The sequence below is a fragment of the Euprymna scolopes genome, chromosome 23 (assembly GCF_053919585.1).
Source record: "Euprymna scolopes isolate OS-2025 chromosome 23, ASM5391958v1, whole genome shotgun sequence".
NCBI classification, from domain to species: Eukaryota; Metazoa; Mollusca; class Cephalopoda; order Sepiida; family Sepiolidae; genus Euprymna; species Euprymna scolopes.
Window position 1 is genome coordinate 59,421,198 of NC_136504.1, and position 21,940 is coordinate 59,443,137.

The window sequence follows — 21,940 nt, forward strand, 5'->3', positions numbered from 1 at the left end:
CACAGGATCAGCTACCACCCCGCACGCCAGGCACACACGGACCCTCTTGCGCCGAGGGCTACGGTTAGTCTCACAATATACATATTCAGTCGACGTCAAAGAAAACGAAAGATTTTTCAAAACAAAAACGTATTATTCAAAATTATTGAAATAAATTCGTTAGATTAAATTAACTGGCTACGTAAACAGGTAAATACAGACTGGATACGCAAAGGAAACCAAATATTTTCCAAACAAAAACGTATAATTCAAATCATAAAAATTGCTCAATTAAATTAATTGGCTACACAAACAATCCGTCTTTAACAAAGAAACGATTATAAAACTTCTTTGTTAAAAGCAGATTGTCAAAAAAAAAAAAAAAAAAAAAAATGGTCTGCTGTACCCGATACGCGACATAAAAATACAATTGCGAATTACTTAGGACCTCTATCCAGTCGTGACTGAGAGAACAACTGCATACTATCCCCGTGAAATAAATGAAGGGTTCCGTTCGAAATTCCATCCAAATGTCTGAGGTCAACAGAAACATTCCAGAGTTCGACAAGATACACTTGAAGAAGGTCGGAGGTTACATCGACCGAAACATTGTGAAAATCACACTCAAGATGAGAACAGTAGTCCGATGAATCCAAATAATACGAATAACCAATCCTCATCTAAAAATTTCAGAAACATTATACGTTATTATTAGTTTCTGTATTAAAATTGCATATTTCTTCGATTTGACATTTATTATGATGATATGAAAATATACAATCACGTTTGCTAGATGCTGTATGCATAAGCCTTCTACTTGGAAATGGAGAGTTAGAATTCAAATAAAAGAGAAATGCTTAAAGGCGTTATGTTTGTTTTGCAACTTAGTGATCGGCCGTTTGGTTCATGCGCAAATGGTGGATTAAAATACTTGTGGTTACCTTGTCTAAGCTACAATGATAAGTCGTAATGACGCTGAAATAGCTTGCAATCGGCGATTATGACTATATATATTTTATTTTACTTTGTTTATCAACATGAAAACAAGTAACTGTTTTTCTTTATAATTTAAATATTTTCCAGATATATCTGCCTTACTTAAAAAATGCTAGTTTTATTTTTGGTGTCTTTAAACCCCCCACCCACTCTTTTTGTTGATGAGGAGACTTTGTTTTATAAAAATCAAAAGATAACATTATTGTTCAAGTCTATGTAAAAAAACATCGTTCCGAAAAGATCGTACAATTTATTCATTTTGCTTGTTCTTTCTTTTGAAACCGATTTTTAATTATAAATTATGAAATTATGAACCATTTTAATCAGTATATATATATATATATATATATATATATATATATATATATATATATATATATATATATATATATATTTATATATATATAATAGCTTTTTCACTAAGACTGCTGCACTGTGGAATTCCCTCCAGGGCCTCTGATTCCTCGACTGTACTGACATGCAGAAATTCAAGTGTAATGTAAACAGCCTAAGTAATATCCTTGCAAATCTGGTCCCAAACAGCTCACGACTAAGTGGCTCTGTGCCTTGTTTGGAGTGAAATGACAATAAAAACGTTTAAAAGTTTCTTCAGCGCATAATATTATTCCCGGTTTAGATTTTATTACATTATATAACTTAAAATTTGACGTAAGTAAATCCTTTATCTATTATTTTTTGTATCTTACTTATTTAAAAGAAAATGCTGGGGAGGACAATTTCGGTGGGGATACGATCTAAATGGCAAAGTTACAAGAAAATAATATGCTGACGTTAACCACCATGTTACTTGGAATATAAATCCCATAATTCCTAAGGATTGGTTCAAATGTGTGGTCCCAATTCCAAGATTAATGTCTAGAAGAATTAACGCTAAAGGACGATCAGAGATAATCACTATCAAATTCATCATCAGACTAGACTCGAGTCAGAGCATGGGAGTAACTTGAAAATGGTGACCATTTGTTTATGCTACTCTGTGAAATCAATAATAAAACATTTTCCCAAATCACAGCGTTTACCACCTACATAATCACACACGAGTGATTATATGCATATAATAAACGTAAAAGAAAAACAAACATGTGCGTGCAAGTGCTTCGGATTTTTCTGCCACTTTCTTTTTTCTCTTCCTCGTTACCAATTGTAACACTACACGAACCGATGAAGTGTTTGCTTGACACGATATGAAAGTATATCTTGGTGAAATAGAAACTATTCGACGTTTATTGTTGTTTCTGATTGTTTCAAGCTTTCTACCATCCACCCTGGGGAGGGCGAGTAGCTTTGTTCTACCCAACCTATAAGTAAGAGACATTAGGCATAATCAAGATCCATTTGGCTGGGCGTTCGAGTAAAAAATCAATAGGATGCGACAATCTATCCCTGTTATATAAGATCACATCTCTATTGATACCTTACCGCGTTTACTTTTATTTCTCACCCTCTCTCTCTCTCCACACACACACACACACACACACACACACACACACACACACACACACACACACACACACACACACACACACACACATTGCTTTAAAATTTAATTATCCACTGACACGTTGATAATCCCACGTATATATATACACACACACGCACACACACACACATATTGTTTTAAAAATATAATTATTCACTGACACGTGGATAATAACACGTATATATATATGCACACACACACCACACACACACGCACAAACACACACACACATACACACACACACACACACACGCACACACACACACACACACATATATATATTTTATTACATTTTCACCCCAAAATGCACATTGCCACTTTGGTGTAGGGGGCTACTATCAGGGTCAGCTACTACTGGGGCACTTTGTAGGGATTTGGGCAGCAAGGTGTCGGTTCACGTTTCACTTAAACTTCTGCATGTCACCCATGTTTTCGAGTCTTTCTAATTCACCGTCTATCTGTTCTATATTGGCGTATGGAACATTTCTTTTCTTTCTGAACACTGGCTGTTCATTTACTTTTACGTCAAATTTTGCTATCACGTTTGTACACTTTCCCAAACCGCCTGAAAATACGCCTGGGAAATTCTCTTTTAACTCCTTCTTAAGTTTTTCTGCCTTCACATTCGAATCCTCAACCTTTTGGCAAAATGAGCTTAAAGGCAGATCCCATAGTCTAAACCTTTCAAACGGATCAGTTCCAAAGAGGTTGTTTGATTTTCCCATGACAAAAATTTTTGCTTTTTCGGCCCTGTTCTGTAAAAAAAATATTCGTCAATAATTCTCCTTCGAAGGTATTTTTTTCGCCACTGACGCTTCTCGCCGTTTTATGTGATTTAATCACAGTGGGTCTCCCAAGTCTCTTCCATGTCTGTACGTTAATAATGGAAATGTCAAACCCACTATCAAGCTGTAGCCTTACTTTTTTAAAAAACATTTTGACCTGTACATATTTTCGGATATTTTGTTCCTCAAGTTCAATTTTCATAAGTTTAATGGATGTCTTTCTACCAGATTTTTTTCTACAATGCGATGCTTTATACCCTTTCTGTTGGCAGTGGTCAAATTGTTTGAATTTGTAGGGACACTCATTGTATCAATGTTTATTTCCACACCTCCAACATGGTCCAGGTGGATCTTTTCCCTGTTTCTTTCTCTGGTTATTTTTTTAATTTTTCTTTTGATGGATCTTTTTAATATGCGACACTCCACTTTACTCTATGTCACGACTGTCTTGTTTCAACGCAATAAACCGTTCACAGTCTTCCGCTAAGTTTTGTAGTTTTAAATTCGGTTCGTTTTCGAGTTTATTTAAAGCACGACGCCTGATTTCAGCGTATTTATTTAAGACCAGCCCTTGCACAAATATTAAACATTTAAAATTATTTGTTGATAATTCCTCCAGTTTAAAATAGTCGCAATGCTTGTTCACTATACTTGCATAAGTAGTGTAGTCGTCTTCCTCTCTTCTAGTAACATCATACATTTATATCGCCTATAAAAAAGAGACGTTTTTGCAGAAAACAGTTCTGTAAGTAGCGTAACTGTTTTTTGGAAGCTCAACTCACTGGTCTTTTTTGGGAGAATAAAATTCGCGAACATTGAATGTTCGGCTGTTCCCAATTTCCTTAGCAAAAGTCACAGCTGGTTGAGAAAATGCGTTATGATTATCGCCCGCTTTAGTTAACTGTGTCGCCTCCAGAAGTTTTCTTTGTTCCTCCTGTGTTTTCATCAATATTTCCTCAAAGCGTTTCTCTTGTTGAAGCATTTTTTTTTCAAATGCTTGTTTAAATCTCTCTTCTCTTTCTACTTGTTGTTGAATTTGCTGCTTTTGCAACGCGAGATTTTGCTCTGCCTGGAATTGGAACAATTCCAACAGTGAATCTTTGAATTTCGCATCCATCATACAAATTCAGTTTACAATTTACTCTTGTATTAAATAAATATTCCTTAGTAAAAAAAAAAATCAACCAAGTTTACTTTCCAAGTTCTTTTGTTTGAAGAACAACAGTTTAACAGTACTTTTGTAACTTAATTTGTTGAACGCTATATTTCTAGTCTTACTAGAAACAATCCAGCGAAATAACATTTGTTTAACATTTTTTTATTTGCACGCGTTTTAACGTAGCAAAAATAAAATCCGTCGCTTTAAATATCCGACGAATTTGTATGGGAAACTTTTAGTTTTTTTACCCTCTTTGCCTTTTGCAAAAAATGACTTGATTCTTTACGTGTTTGCTAAGCACAAATGACGTAACCGAATAATTATTTTTCACGATCTGTCTCTTTTTCTCTTGACAAAGTCAAGGGTGTTCTTTTTTTCAAATCCCAAATGTTATCGAAATAACGATAAACTTACACAGTATTTGCTAGTTGGTTTTGGACATTTAACTTTGCAGAAGAAAATTCTTACCGTAGGAAAAATGGCTTCTGGTGAAGAAAAAAATGAACCCTTTTTCCCTTTCTAAAACACTTGGTAAGTGTGTTCAATTATTAAATAATTGACAACATTCGCGTTTTTCGCTGTAGATTTTCGTAGCAAGTTTTTTCCTGTCGCCAAATTACTATTGTAGTAATTAATTCGCTGCTAATCCTTGCGTATCCAAATATCTGTTGAAATGACGAAGGTATTCTGCCGTAAAAGTTTTACGAATCTTTATTTCAATCACTTTTGGTGATTCTCTGCAGTGATGGTCGTTTCGATTCCTTGTTCCCAATCTGTTGTGTCGTGGAACAACAGTGAAAATAAGAACAATCAAGTCAAGGTTCGGTTAAGGAACAAGTGTATTAACAATAATGTACAACGATAGGAAAGCGTGTATATCTGCTGGGCACTCGGCTAGCAGTCGAAGCGCAGTCGCATATCTCTCACCGGTGTTGGAATTACTAGCACTATTTATAGTGCTAATCAGTGTAAATTCCTCAAAGAAGGCCGGTATAACATATATACAATTATATAAAAATGTATGTACAAATGGGATGGATGGGGTATGGGAACGATTAAAATATATCCCCGAGCACGTCCAATGATTTACTCAATTCTTTCTGTGGACAAACAGTGGGTCTACATGAAATAATCGAGACTGACTCCAAAATCTTTAAATGATTTTGAGAGTCAGCCTGGGTTTAGATTCTAAAACAATCCATTTTACATGCATAGAATTTCGATTAGATGTTGGCCAATGACATTTCCAAGGTGGAAGAGAGACGAGAGCGACGTGACCAAGGGGAATGCAGATTTTACAAAAAACAAAACGAAAAAAAAAAAAACCCAAAAAAGAACAAACAAACGAACGTAACACAACATACGAGAAACAATTTTAATGATCCGTTTGGCCAATTACTAACCAGCATCTCCAATCCAAGAAAGTTTTAAATGAGCAGAACACTTGGACAGACCCAGGGCTGTAGGAGAATTGTATTTTTCTACTTGATTATTAATAATATAATTAATTAAATTGTCCGGATAACCATTACGAATGAAAATATCTTTGACAATGTTCAATTCTTGATCAACTTTGTTCGAAAAAAAAAATTCTAAGTGCTCTATACACTAATATCTGAATAAGCCCTATTTTTTTTTTACATAAGCGTCACCACTTATCATGGCCGAGAGGCCACTCAAGGATAAGGGTTAAAGAGTGTACAGAAGTCAAAAGGACAATGTAGTAATCGATAGTAATGGAAGTTCGGTAAATTTGTTAACTTAAGTGTAACGGCTCATCAGAAAGTTGTTCACGTTGGACTTGAAGACAACCATATTATAGACAGTTGGAAAACAGGAAAACGGAAGACAATTCCACAGGCGTGTAGTTCTAAGAAAGAAGCTTTAATCATGGAATCTACGTTTAGGTTTAGGCACAGATCTGGAAGCAGGCACAAATGAGTGCTAATCCATATAAAGACTGGTAAAAGTCAGTTTGCGATAAACTGTAGTAAGAAAAGAACTCTTACTATGTTCAATGAAAACATCTAGGAAAGGCAAGCAACCGTCATTCTCTCTCTCCATTGTAAATGATAACGCTGTGTGGAGAGAATTGTGGTTATTGAAAAAGATTTTTGCTTCATTCTCAGAAGCAAAAGTTGCAAATGTATCATCGATGTGTCTAAAATATATTAAGGGCGTCAATATATTACGAAACAGTACCGACCCATAGGAACTCACAAAAATATCCGCTAATGCAGGACCTAAGGGGACTTCCCATCTGAACCCCATCAATCTGACTGTACATAATGTTATCAAAGCTGAATTCTATTGATTTAATAACATGAGTTCAACTAATATATTCCCGGGGAAAAGTGAGGGAATTAGATTGTCATTATAAAGTGAATTCAATAGAAGCCCGATATAAGTAAGATCATCATCTTAGTGGTCTATACTTTTTTCGGAATAATTATCAAAGACTTAATCTGCACAAATTAAAATATATTTAAGAGTATTTTACGACCCGCCAAGGCCGAGCGTCCCCCTCTCCATTAGTCATCCATAATATGTTCAGACAATGACAATGAAAAGAAAAACACAAAACTTGTACATAATCGTCTCATCGGTATACATATTTGTCAAGTACATGTGTAATAAATCCTTTAACATAACAAACACAACTACGACTACCATCACTATTAACTATCGCCTCTTTGTAGTCTTCACATTCCATGAACAACATTTCTGATATCTGTTCAATATCACACCCTTTCGCTGAATCATGTGACGTCATATCCGTTTCTATTATATTGCCACAACCTATCAGTTTACTTTTTACTCTTGGGATCACCAAGCTGATATTAACTTACCTAACTATTTTATATACGAGTGAGTTTACTCGACTAATATATAACAATACTGACTCAGCGTTGCTTAATTTCTGTGATCTAACGGGAACTGCTCTGTCAACGTGATTATAGCTCATATAGTACGACTTTATATTGTGTCTTGATTATCAAAAGAGCGTAAAATGAATTCGTATTATTAGGATTATTTGGACTACTGTTTTCATCTCGAGTGTTATTCTCACAACGTTTCGGTCGATGTTACCTCCGGCCTTCTTCAGATAAATATGTCGAATTCGAGAATTTGCATGGAATTTTGAACGGATCACTTTGTTTAATCCACTCGGGTAGTATGCTCTCGTTCCATCAGCCATGACCGGGTAGATGTCATAGATTTGCAATTCTATTTTTGAGTATCGCATTTGACCCTTGAACTCCCAGAAAAGTGTCATTTACAACTGAATTTTAGCAAGTACTTTATCCGTTACTCCACGGATCCTTACGGAGATTCTAGTATGAATTTCGTTTTTTTTTTAGGATAATGTACTTGTTAATTTTCCGAAACATAATACTGAAATGAACTGTGAATTATTTGAATGCTTGGCAGCATCGTTCCAAGTATATTTTATCGTTCAATACATGATACAAGGGACAGTATGAAGGCATTATGTTCAAAATACCATTTATACAGGGTGTCCACAAAGTCTGTCTACATCATCTAGCCAGACTACGTGGAAGCATCCTGTAGATTATGTAACCAGACTTTGTGGGCACCCTGTACACACACACACACACACACACACACACACACACACACACACACACACACACACACACACACACACACACACACACACACGTGTGTATATATATACATATATATATATATATATATATATATATATATATATATATATATATACAGGGTGCCCACAAAGTCTGGTTACATAATCTAGAGGATGCTTCCACAAAGTCTGGCTACATAATGTAGCCAGACTTTGTGGACACCCTGTATAATGCCAATCTAAACCGGCTCGCATCCAGTTGGATTGTGTGCGTAAAAGCATATACATAGGCCCGAAAAAGTCTGAAAAGAATGTGTGCGCGTGTGTGCGAAGATGTTGAGAGATTGTGCCTTTGATCTTGTGCATTTTTTATTCGCACGTTGAGCTGTAACGTTGTACACATTTCTTGACAGTTTCATTTTCTGTTAACGGACCCAACACGTTGTAAACTCCGTCGCAAGGAAACAGAAGACACAAACCTTTAACACAAACTTTTATAGCTGGTGTTTCCAACAACGCATTTTTCTAAATATTTAAACAATTCATATCTCCTTCTCCGACCGTGTCTGACTTTTCGTCTCTCCTGTAACGTCACTCACGTGTTTCCAACATCTGCTTTGCCGAACACCTCTTCTTTGAACACCTGTGTCCTTCTATCTCCGCTGTAACGTCACTCACACAATGGCTTGGTTATTTACATATGACCGCTGCTGCTGCTATCCCAGCGTCAGCGCTTTCTCTGTTACAAAGGAAGGCAAGAAAAGAAAGAAAAAAAAACTCTTTATGTTTCGGCTTTTATAGTCCCTTATTTTAGCACCCGTAGCGAAGAAGAATTAAACACACTCTGGTGTATCAATATGTAAGCATGTGTGGGAAGGTATATAATGGTACAGGGTAAATAAATGCTATTTCAATGTATAAAAATTGCATAAGAAGAAAAAGATAGATAATGAAAGGGAAGAAAAGGAAGCAAAAAGAAAAAAGAAAATCTGAGACATGTCGTAAAAGACAGGAGTCGTGGGAGTCGTGACACAACTAAAGCCGGTATTTGAGTGGAAAACTTTGTGTGACACCTAGAGGTGAAGGTAATCCGAAAAACAAAATTTTGAAATCACATGACTTCCAGACAGAGATTTCCTGCCTCTCCGTGGCGACACTTCATGTAAAGCAGACGTGTAAAAGGTGTCCTCAATCTATCTATCTATCTATCTATCTATCTATCTATCTATCTCTATCTCTCTCTCTCTCTCTCTCTCTCTCTCTATATATATATATATATATATATATATATATGTATATTTGCATAATCACGTTGATACACCGGTTCTCGTCAGATCGCCGAAATTAAGCAACGTCGAGCCTGGCTAGTACCAGATGGGAGACCATTTGGGAATTCTACGCGCTGTATGTGCTTTCCGCTTATCCCGGCATTGTTTCCAGTCGCCCTGAACCTCCACTTGCCTCTGGTATTCAACAATGTCGACTCAGAGATTGGAGAGGGACCTATTAATATAAATCTAGTATGGGTGACCATCGCAACATTCTGGTTTGCGGCCTCAGGGACTTTTAGTGCTGAAAACGCCCCTTTTTGTGGCTCTTTTTTTTATATTTCTCAACAAAAACTTGATATTTCTGACTATATAGTGGTTTTTCACGGTGGTCAACTCAAATATACATGTGTTAAGGCCTGAAACCGCACCGCTATCCTTTTACACTGGGATTTGGCGTCCCCAGGGGCGTAAAAGAGGTAAACATGCCCCCAAATGGCAAGAAATGACTCTTTTTGCCCCATAGCTTTTGATCCATCCATTAGATTTTCCTAAAACTTAGCCAAAATGTGGAGGCCACTGATCCTAATATAAATTCAATATGGGTACCCTGGCAAAATTCTGGTTTCATATCTCTGGGATATTTAGGGCTAAAAAACATGCCTTTTTGAAGCTCTTTTTTCATATTACTTAATATGCATGTCTTTCCATGGTGCTGAATTCAAATATACATGAATTCAAATATACATGTCTTAAGGCGTGAAACTGCATCGTTTGTCCATTTTCACTGGGATTCGGCGTTCCCAGGATCTTAAAAGGGGTCACAAATACCCCAAAATTGCAAAAAAAAAAAATGACACTTTTTACCCCATAATTTTTGCCCCATCCATTAGATTTTTCTGAAACTTGGCGAAAATGTGAAGACAAATGTTGGCTCTTCTTACATTCATAATTTCTTCACTATTTTTGTGGCGTCATCTCACATGCAGCATCAGAGTGGGACCACGCACGCGCGGCTTATTTTTTTATTGTATTTTCTTTTTGGAGAAACGGGATATAAAACTGACGTTACATATATATACATATATATATATATATATATATATATATATATATATATATATATATATATATATATATATATATGGTAAAAATGGTAATGAGTAAACACCTGATATATATATATATATATATATATATATATATATATATATATATATATATATATATACACACACACATGTCCATGAGTTTCAGCAGTTCGCATTCTCAATTTTCGACAAATAATCATCCTAAAATCGGACAGATTGCCAGAATAAACTATTTTGGGAAGCATTCTGAAAGTAATACAATTCCATAATTCTAACTCTCAACTCTAACTGCCCGTTTCGAAAATACCATTTTGGCGATATTTACCACAATGCCACGTATGTAGATTGATTAGTACGGTGAGAGATTAACATTTCGCGCCGACAAAACACAATTTGTGGTTTAATATTTCGAAGAACACAAGAATGATCGAAAATTGGAATTTCGACGACGAGAATCATTGATGTATCAGGTGTAGAAAGAGACGTGTGTACTAACACACGCAGCCACGCGTGTATTGAGATTTCAAATAACGTAGCGGTTACTAATGGGGAGGCAGATTTCAAAGAAAGAAATAGAATTGGAGAAGAAAGAGAAGAATGCATATTATATTTCTATTTGTCTGTGTCCATTTTTTCTCGGAAACTACTGGGCCGATCTACCTGAATATTTTTATGGACCTTAGTTTTATAAGGTGCAAAAACAGTGTTATGATATTCGTTCAATCATCAGTTAGCGATTAAAAGGAATTCGCCACAATACAATATTTACTCTTTTTTTAAAACTCTAGGCCGATATGGCTGAATTTTTGTATGGATCTTTGTTATAATAAGGTGCAGCGAACTAAGGATTATGGTATCCTTTCGATGTACCGTTATGGATTCATAAGGATCAATAGGAGTTAGTATTTAATGCAAAAATGACCACACACTTAACTATATTCAATTATCTATTTAGCATAAAACACCCATTCGAAGTCAACAGACTATAACTTTTGTACGTTTTTAATGGACTAGAAAGTCTAATCTATATAATAATATGCCAAAGGCATTTTATGTTCGCATATACGTTATCACTATCCGCTTCTTTTTTAAAGCATATGGTTGCCCTGTCGTTGTAGATGCAATGGAAACATTTAATTAAAAAATATTTCATTCATTTTTGAACGCGAAATTCGAATCCAAATACATTTGTATTATTTGGATTATTCGGACTACTATTTCCATCTTGAATGTGATGCTCATCACGTTTCGATCGCTGTAACCTTCGACCTTCTTCATGCGTCTCTTGTCGATCTCGGGAATCTTTCTCTCGAATTCGAAAATCTATACATAACGACCCGTGGCGTAATGGATGAATTACTAAGTAAATTTTAGTTCTAAATGGCACTCTTCTTGAGGGTTGAAGGCCCAATTCTCGGTACGGGCGATACTAAGAATACAATTGCAACGACATGTCATGGATAACGAAACTAGAACATTAAATTAAATTAAAAAAAATTCAAGATTTCATCAAGATTTTCAAGTCCGACAAGCTACACCTGAAGAAGTCTGAAGAGTTGCTCTTTGTGGGTTGCTTACATCATCTCTCAGCATTCTAGTCCACACCGTCAAGTTTCTTCTCTAATATTTTGGTAAAAGTTAATTTCTTACTTCCATATAACAATGGCTTTAAAGAAGTCGCATTTCATCTTGATTTGACTTCGAGATTGTTTTCAATTAGCCAATCCCTTGCAAATTTGGACATTTAATTCACTCTATGTGAACTAGTTTCCAGATAAGTCACATTTAACGAAGATATCTTTTCATGTTTGTTTTGGGAGAATGTGTTATGCTTTGATTATATTAACAAAAAGTCCAAAGCAATTTGTCATTTCTTCGAGACAGTGCTTCGAGTTTAGTTGCCTCAGAAAAAATACAAATTAGTTTGTATAAAAAAAAAATTACAAAGTCATTAACATTATTTGCGTCAGTATTTTTTCTCTACAGGATATGCCCTGATTTCGTGCAAGTGTCTATGTGCTAATATGACACCTAATTGTGTCAAAGTTTATTTCGACGTCGTAATTTTTTTGTAAAAAATTCAAATTGTTTAATTTTGTTCAAAACGATGTTTTATTTTATTTTTAAATCTACTACACACAAAAGTTGGGCCAATTTTTTCTCACTAACGGTAAAGTCAAAATACCTCATTTCAAGTTTATTCAACTTTACACAATAGACCAGTTTTTTTTATACTGCTTGAGTGATGTTGTTAGTTAAAAAAGTTAATTATTATTTATTTTTTATTCAATTATTGTTTTGCTTTTAATTTAAAAAATGATTCTGTCCCAAACTATTATTTTTATTTTCTAAAAAAGATAATTTTTTTTTAACAATCTTGAATTTCTTTTAACAATTTTTGAACAATCTTTTATTTTTTAAACAATTTTGAATTTCTTAAAATTTTTTTGAACAATTCTTAATTTTTGAACTATTGTGAAGATCTTTAAGCAATTTTGAACAATTTTTGAACATTTTTTTTATTTCTTTAAACAATTTTGAACTTCTTTTAACATTTTTTGAACAATTCTTAATTTTTGAACTATTTTGAAAATCTATAAACAGTTTTGAACAATATTTGAACAAGTGTTTATTTTTTTAAAAACAATTTTGAACTTCTTTTAACATTTTTTGAACTATTTTGAAAATCTTTAAACAAGTTTGAACAATTTTTGAACAAGATTTAATGTCTTTTAACAATTCCAAATTTTTGAAAGCAATATTTGAAAACCTTTTGAACAACTTTGAAGTTTTTTAAAACAATTTTGAATTTTACATTTGATTTCGTATGTTGTTTTAGTCCCGAGAAACCAGCTTGAGTTTCAACCGGTTGCAATCCATATCTAAAGTGAAAAGCAAATTTTTTTTCTTACTTTTTCTTTATTTATATTCAGATTTAAAGGATTAATACGGTTGTATCAAAAATTTTAAAATATTAATGAATTAATTCCATATAAAACAGACTTAATACTCCGCCTGCCCAAACATTAACCAGAATCTTTAGTAAACTCTATTCTATCTTAATGAATGAGAATTGTTTTGTTCTGCATTTACAACAACGTTATCAATGAAATGTTTATTATTTCAAATTAATGTTTCAAGCGTTTCAAGTGGAAAACTTTTGTGATAGCGAGCCGAAAATGCCAGCTAGTAAATTCATAATCTAATATATAAAAGGTTATGTCTGTCTGTCTGTCTCAATATTTTCAAAGTCTATCTCTTCCGAAACTAAAAGTCGTATAGAGGCGCTAGAGGCCTCAAATGACTGGGTTTTTATAGACCGTTCTTTTATGGGGTTTTAGCCGGTTAAAATAGTTTTTAAAGAGTTAAAATGGGTCAAAATCGAAAAAAAAAAATCGTTATACATTTTGTAATTCGTGTTAGTTTATTTTTCATTTTTAATCGGTTTATATGCGTGTGACGTTGGTACAGTGGTGACGTCATCAGCTCTGAATGCTACAGTTTTGCTTTCGGTTTCGATTTTAGCTGATGGCACACAGATACTTTTTCTTACTTTTGAAATCACGACTTTATAATAATACATACGAAATCTGGATAAATTAAAATATATTTAAGCGTATTTACGATCGGGCAAAGTCTCGCGCCCCCTTCCCGCTTGTTTGTTATATGTATTTTGTTAAAACTGTGAATTATAACAAATTTTAAAAAGTAAGGGTTTAAAATAAAATTAAGTTGTTTTGAACTGCATGTAATATTATCCGAAAGTATAGTCACGTTGCGAAAGTATTTTCACCTGTACTCATTAGATTACGAAAATTAAGTAACGTTGAGCCTGACCAGTGTCAAATGGACCACAGCTTCGTATTATCAGATGTTATACGTGGGGAAAACATTGACCCACCTCATACACAAAACTTCAACCCCAAAGATGTTTTTATCTTTAACAAGTCAAAAAAAAAAAAAAAGAAATAAAATAAAAAAAAAAAAAAGAAAAAAAAAAGAAAAAAAAAAGAAAAGAAAAGAAACGAAGCAAAGCAGCATTTAACCAAGGCGGGTTAAGCCAGATTCACATGAAGGAGAAAATTTCTAGGGAGTATATTATTCATAAACTGTCCATGTCGCTTGTAGTTCTTGCGAGGAGGGATAGATGTCCTCCACATAATACAGCACTTGGTATTCTCAGATGATCACTCATCTGATACTGAATAGGCTAAGCGTTGCTTAACTTAGATGATCTAACGAGAACGGACGTGTCAACAAGATTATGCCATATACCGTTAACAAGTACTGCGGTATAATCTGCCGAGCCACACATGAAAATTGAGCAGTCGTCAACTGGATGGAAGTTCTGTTCTTAAGTACATGACGAAACTCTATGACGTATTCAAATAGTAATTATTTATCATACTAGCATCTCATCCCGGCGTTGCCCGGGTGTTTTGAGGTGTATGTTGAGCAAAAAAAAAAAAAAAAAAGTGATAGTAGGAAGGCAGGCTCGAACTCGTACCGCGAAGGAGGAAAAGAACGGGGGAAAACCGTGACGTCTTTGCTGTTACGACCACCGTCAAACCTGAAGTGACGTAGGTTTAAATTTAGGCTAGAGAATCGAAAAGAGAGTATGATTTTTGAAAATATCGGTGAAAAAAGCGACCCCTCCCTGTAGGAAAGTGCCCAGTTGAGGGTGAAGAAATTCATGTTTTTAGCCAATTTTATCGGCATTTGTCGTCTGAAAGGGTCGAACTTCAAAACGATACTGATCTGGTGAAAATCTGTTGCCTCTGTCAAAAGTTTTAGGAAGACATGCAAACATATATATACATACATTTATATATTGGTAGCTCAAATTTTCGACCCAAACCGATTAAAAAGCTTGCCCTATCTCTGAATACCTTTAATGTAAAAGTTCAATATTTAGACCAGAAATTGTTTGAGTAATTTGGTAGAGACCGAAGCGGTACACATTTTTAAAAACTTTTACCCCTATTATGATCTCTGAACATTTATTGTTTTGGGCACAACTCAATTATTAAGTTAGATCCATGTCCAAGGAACCTATATCTAAAATTTCAAGTATTTAGATCCAAAATTGGCCGAGGAGTTTGGTAGAGTTCTCAAAGGTCAAATCGTTGAACTTTGCCCGCTTAACAGCCAAATTTCTGGCTGAAAACCGATTACAAAGATTTTCTCAAATCTCAGTACCCTGTATATCAAATTTCGAGCCTGTAGACTCAAAATTTACAGAGTTATTGTGTAGGAAAATGTATACAGACAGACACGCATGTACACTTTCACTTTTATAGATATACTAGCATGGATGCTCGGTGTTGCCCGGGTGTTTGGAGGTGTATGCTGAGCAAAAAAAACAAAAAAAAACAAACAAAAAAAACAACAAAAAACAAAAACAAAAAACGGTCAATTTTTTAAAACTTTGACCCCTATTATGACACCTTAAAATTTATTATTTTTGGCTCAATAAAGTTATTAAGTTAGATCCATGTCCTAGGAACCTATATCTAAAATTGCAAGTATTTAGACCGAAAATTGACGGAGGAGTTTGGTAGAGTTATCAAAGGTCAAATCGTTGAACTTTGACCCCTTAGCAGACAAATTTCTGCCCGTAAACTGATTACAAAGATTTCCCTAAATCTCAGTACCATGTATATCAAATTTCGAGTCTGTAGACTAAAAATTGACAGAGTTATTGCGTAGAGAAATGTGCACAAACAGACACACAAACACACAGGCAGATATACAGACACGTTCACTTTTATAGATTTATAGATAGACTAGCAATTCAGCCCGGCTTTTCTCTAGCTCTATGTACTGTTCATATCTTACCCTACATGTGAATACACTTTATGTAAGATTTCAACTATTTAGACCCAAAATTGTCTGAGTAATTTCATTGAGACCGCGGAGGTAAAGTTTTTATAAATTGGACGCCAATTTTGACCCCTTAACATTAATTATTTTGGTCTCAAATCAAAATATAAAGTTTCACCCATGTCCAAATTACCTACATCTAAAATTTCAAGTCTTTAGACCCAAAATTGGTAGAGAAAATTTGTAGAATTGGCAAAGGTCAACTCTTTAAACTTTGACATTTTGGCAGCCAAATTTTTGTCCCCAAAACTGATTAAAATGCTTGCCGCCTGTCTGAATAGCTGTTATGTGTAAATTTAAATGATTAGACTCAAAATTCGATGAGCAGTTTGCTAGACACCGCAAATGTAAAATCTTTTGAAGTTTGACCTCTCGGAAGCTCAAATTTTCGACCCAAACCGATGAAAAATCTTGCCCGATCTCTGAATACCCTTTATGTAAAATTTCAATGCTTAGACCAGAAATTGTCTGAGTAATTTGGTAGAGATCGCAGAGGTCAATTAAAAAAAAAAACTTTGACCCCTATTATGACCCCTGAACATTTACTGTTTTGGGCTCAAATCAAGTTATTAAGTTAGATCCATGTTCAATATCTAAAATTGCAATTGTTTATACCCAAAATTGGCGGAGGAGTTTGGTAGAGTTCTCAAAGGTTAAATCGTTGAACTGTGACCGCATAGCAGCCAAATTTCTGGCCGAAAACCAATTACAAGGATTTTCACAAATCGCAGTACCCTTTATATCAAATTTTGAGTCTGTAGACTGAAAATTGCCAGAGATATTGTGTTGGGAGATGTACACACACACACACACACACACACACACACTTTTATAGATATATTAATAGATAGATAAATTATACATCTAAAAACATGAATGATAATCCAAACGGATATCATGCAAATATAACAGAAGTTTTATTGTAAATTAATAAGTAGTAAGAATTGGGTAATTGTATACGGACAACAGTCCGATTGTACTTGTACTAACGTCGTACTCTCCGGAGTTAATATCTTCCTCGACGATATGCTATCTGGGATCGTTCATTCTATAAGGAAAGAGGGTATCAGTAGTTTCTCTACAGCAGAACTAATTCCCAACTTAAATGAATATATCTTGGTAACCTTCACTTCAAAATATCTGAATAACTATTTACGGTCAAATATTCTATCACTAGCTTAAAAATGCGCCCCCTTCCTTGATCTGTTTTTGTCAAAATCACTCTCGACATTATTAGACCAATTTTAGATTCTCCCTGCGGCCTTTTCTGAACTCCCAGCCCACCCTTGCAAGTAGATACATACATTGACAATGAGACTCAGTCAATAACTCGTTATTGCTAATAATGAAACGTGACATCGAACAGCAACTTTACAAGTACAAAAACTAGTCTCGTTTCGTTGAACTTGTTCAAATATATACACGAAAAAAAAAATCGATAATTTTGCCTAGGGCGGCCTGTTATCGACTGAAACGTTTAGCCCAGTAGAAATAAGTTTAGAACAGGGAAAAATAAAGCCAAGCCGAGAATGTGTGCATTGCCATATCTGATAATCTGGTGTACAATTATGTTATATCTTGGTTGGTCGTTTTGCTAGTATAAACATCAGTTAAAATATATTTGTTCAGGTGGGTCTAGGCTTATGTGTAAACAGTATATATCATAGACAGGAGCGATTATGACGAAGTTATGAGATTCACGTGTCAGGAAATAAACTGATCGCTTGAGAATCGGAAGCGATAATGATTGAATGAGTGGTGGTTCCAATCTCGACAGTCTGTGTGGAAGCATATGTCAGACGAGGCGGTGTAAAGATTAGCAAAGCATTGAAATAACTAAGCAATTAGTGTAAAATATGTATTTCGTACTTCTATCTCTACTACTACTCCTTTTGACTTAGCAGCTCCCTAGACGATCAAGTTGCAAGCGGTTAAATAAATCATTCCCCATTGTTCCCTCTCTCTGTCTGTCCCGCTCTTTCCGTCTGATACACTTTTACAATACTAGACGATCAAGTTGTGATCAATTGAATAAATCATACCTCGATTTAAGATGTGTTGAATTTATTAATCAGTTGCAAAATTAATTTGATAAGCACTGTCTGGTTTTGATTAGAGCTACGAAGTAGTCCTCGGCCTTCGAGGGCAAAATACACTCGTATTGCAGAAGAGAACGTGTGGTTTTAATGACATGAATGGATTAAAAATTGGCAAGTAAATATCATTTAAATATACAATTAAAATATGAATTACTTATACAGATGCGTAGACACATCTTAGAAGAGGTTTGTTTTTATGTATAACGAGCTTATTATTTAGGCTCAAAAGTCACTCGAGGTTAATGAGTTTTTCAGGTAGATAGTAGAAACAGCAGCATGAGGATTAGTAACGATGATCGAAACTGGACAAATTTTTATTATTAAATAGGACGGCTGAACAAGATTTTGTTAATATTGGGCTTGACAACAACCATGTTGTAGTCAGTTGGAAAGCAGCTCTGTGGTATTGTTTTTTTGTAAAATAAAATCTGCTCATGGAAGTTCCGGTTAATTTTAGATAACCAGAGAACAAAATGAAACTTGCTTACAATGGTTGTAGTAAGACAAGTTTTGTTGTGAATGGTTTACAGGGTGAAACCATAGACTGAAACTCAATCGATCACACACACCAACAAATACATATGACGATGGAGTAGAGAAAGATTAACTATTTCGATTTGGAGAAGGATTCGGCTTCATACACTGCTAAAACAAGAAAAGGGCGCTCTCAGCACACACCTCCAGATTTAGCGATGACAATGCTATCTTCAAACTAAGTTCGAGCCTTGCATTTTTCATTGAAAAACATCGATACTTAATGGAATAGATCGATATTTAAAAATCGAACTATCACTTATTTCGAGGATTACAAAAACCATTTAGATGAGAGAAGATTGGATATGAGTTGGATTCATATTTCACATCAAAACCTAAAGAATCTTACCAGCGAGACATTTATAAGCTCATTGACAAGTTATACAAGGAGCAATACAATGCAGTATGATTATATACAATGCAGTATGATTATATATATATATACTAGCATGGGTGCCCGGCGTTGTCCGGGTGTTTGGAGGTGTATGCTGAGCACCCCCCCAAAAAAAAAACGTCAATTTTTTAAACTTTGATCCCTATTATGACCCCTTAAAGTTTATTGTTTTGGGCTCAAATTAAGTTATTAAGTTAGATCCATGTCCAAGGAACCTATAGCTAAAATTACAAGTGTTCAGACCCCAAATTGTCGGAGGAGTTTGGTAGAGTTCTCAAAGGTCAAATCGTTAAATTTTGACCCCTTAACAGTCACATTTCTAGCCGAAACCGATCACATAGATTTTCCCAAATCTCAGTACCATGTATATCAAATTTCGAGTCTGTAGACTAAAAATTGATAGAGTTATTGCGTAGGGAAATGTGCATACATACACAGTTCACTTTTATATATATATATATATATATATATATATATATATATATATATATATATATATATATATATATATACGAGGATCGTTCCAAAAGTAAGGCCTTCTATTTTTTTTAACTAAAAAACAAAAACTGTTAAAGGCGGGAATGGCACCGTTAAAACGAGCGACCTTTTGTGCTTCAGAATTTATTTTTGTCCATAGTCATTATCATCCTCAATGCACTTTTGCCAGCCTCTTTGGATGCCTTGGTCGTAAAAGTACGGAGCACGTTTTTGTCACTCACATATCTGTTGCCACTATGAAATCGGCGAACCCATCTCCTGGCTGTGCTGACCTCAACTGCACCGGCTTCATAAATGTTTAACAGGCGCCGGTGAATGTTGATCATATATTTTTTTTTGTTTTGCATGGTGGAATTTAATGACGCATCTCTGCTTCCGACACACTTCCATGACAGGGGTTGCTTTCTTTAGACTCTCACGCCGTCAATACCTGCAGCAAAAATATGAAACTTTCATGCCATGAATTCATAAGTTCAGTCATCATAACAATGTAATTTGTAATCCTCTCTGATCTATTTGGGTTGAAGAAAATAGGAGGAATTAATTTTGGAACACCACACACACACACACACACACACACACACACGCACACACACACACATACATATATATATATATATATATATATATATATATATATATATATATATATATATATATAAGAAAATGAAATTTAAAAATATCTGCATGTAAGGAAACCACAGAAGTTTTGTTGTCCGACAAGGAATACTAAATTAAAAATTAAGAAATCCTTAATCCGCAGAGTTTCATAGAATGCCCTTTTCTCACCAGAAGAAAGATAATAGCACAATATAATGATAAAATGCTATTTCAAGAATAAAATAAAACTGCAAAATATGAATATTTACATATTTGCATAAAAGAAAAAAGTTTTGACATTGCATAGAAAAATGGGAGTAGCTATTGCAACGCAAAGTTCTGGAATATCAAATAGGTAGGGGAGATCGATGGAGATCCGCGGGTTGAAATTCATATTTGGTAATATTCAAATGCACATATAGTACTTGCGTGTAGAATTAAAAAAAAATCATCCAAGCCGTTTCCGATTTCACAGGGAAAGAACTCACACACACATAGATAAAGTTCCTTTTATATTATTATTATTATTATTATTATTATTATTATTATTATTATTATAATGATAATGATGATGATGATTATAATAATAATAATAATAATAATAATAATAATTATAATAATAATAATAATGATGATGATGATGATTATAATAATAGTAATAATAATAATGATAATAATGATGATGATGATGATGAAATTGAACAAGAAGCATCCCCAAATTGAACAGCACGTAGAGAAATCCCACAAGTTGAAGCCTCACAAGTAAAAACATAAAAGGCGGAGGACCTACGAAGACTGAATTCTACAAACGTGGAAACCGAAAACAATGAAAGGGAACTAACAGAGAATGAAGCAGATGAAGTAAATAAAATAATTCAGTGTCATGAATAAGGAAAAAACAAAGCTCCCATGGTTAAGGAACCAAGAGCAGAAGACATTAAAAACGGAAGCGGAGAAGGTTAACAAGCTCCTACCACACATCCCAACAGACACAATCACAGACTTAAACACTTTAATTTACGCAGGCGCTAAAATTGAAAGTATGAATTTCAAATCAGAAAAACAACCGGGGAAAAGTGGACCGACAAAACCTGGAGGGAAAATGAGATTAGAAATTCAAATACACAAACATAAAAAAGAAGCCAAAATGATCAACAGGAAGAAAGCAATGTGGAGAATGGGATATTGGAAATGTGAATGGTAGGTAGAGGTTAAACAAGAAACATGAAGAACTGGACCCCCCTACCCCCCAAAAAAGCAAAAGAAGCGAGATGTAGACGATATAGATATAAATCTGAACAATGCAAACAAAATAGCACATTTGAAAATAATGAAAGCCAATTCTACCAAAATGTGAATGGAAGAAATACAAAAAACGGAACGATCAGACCCGACAGAAACAAAACTCTACTGGAGTAAAATATGGGAAGAACGACGAGATCACAATAGAAATGCCGAATCGCTGAAAGACATGAAAGAAGAGTTACAACAAATCGAAGAAACAGTGAATGAAATCAGCAAAGAAACCATAACGAAAACCATA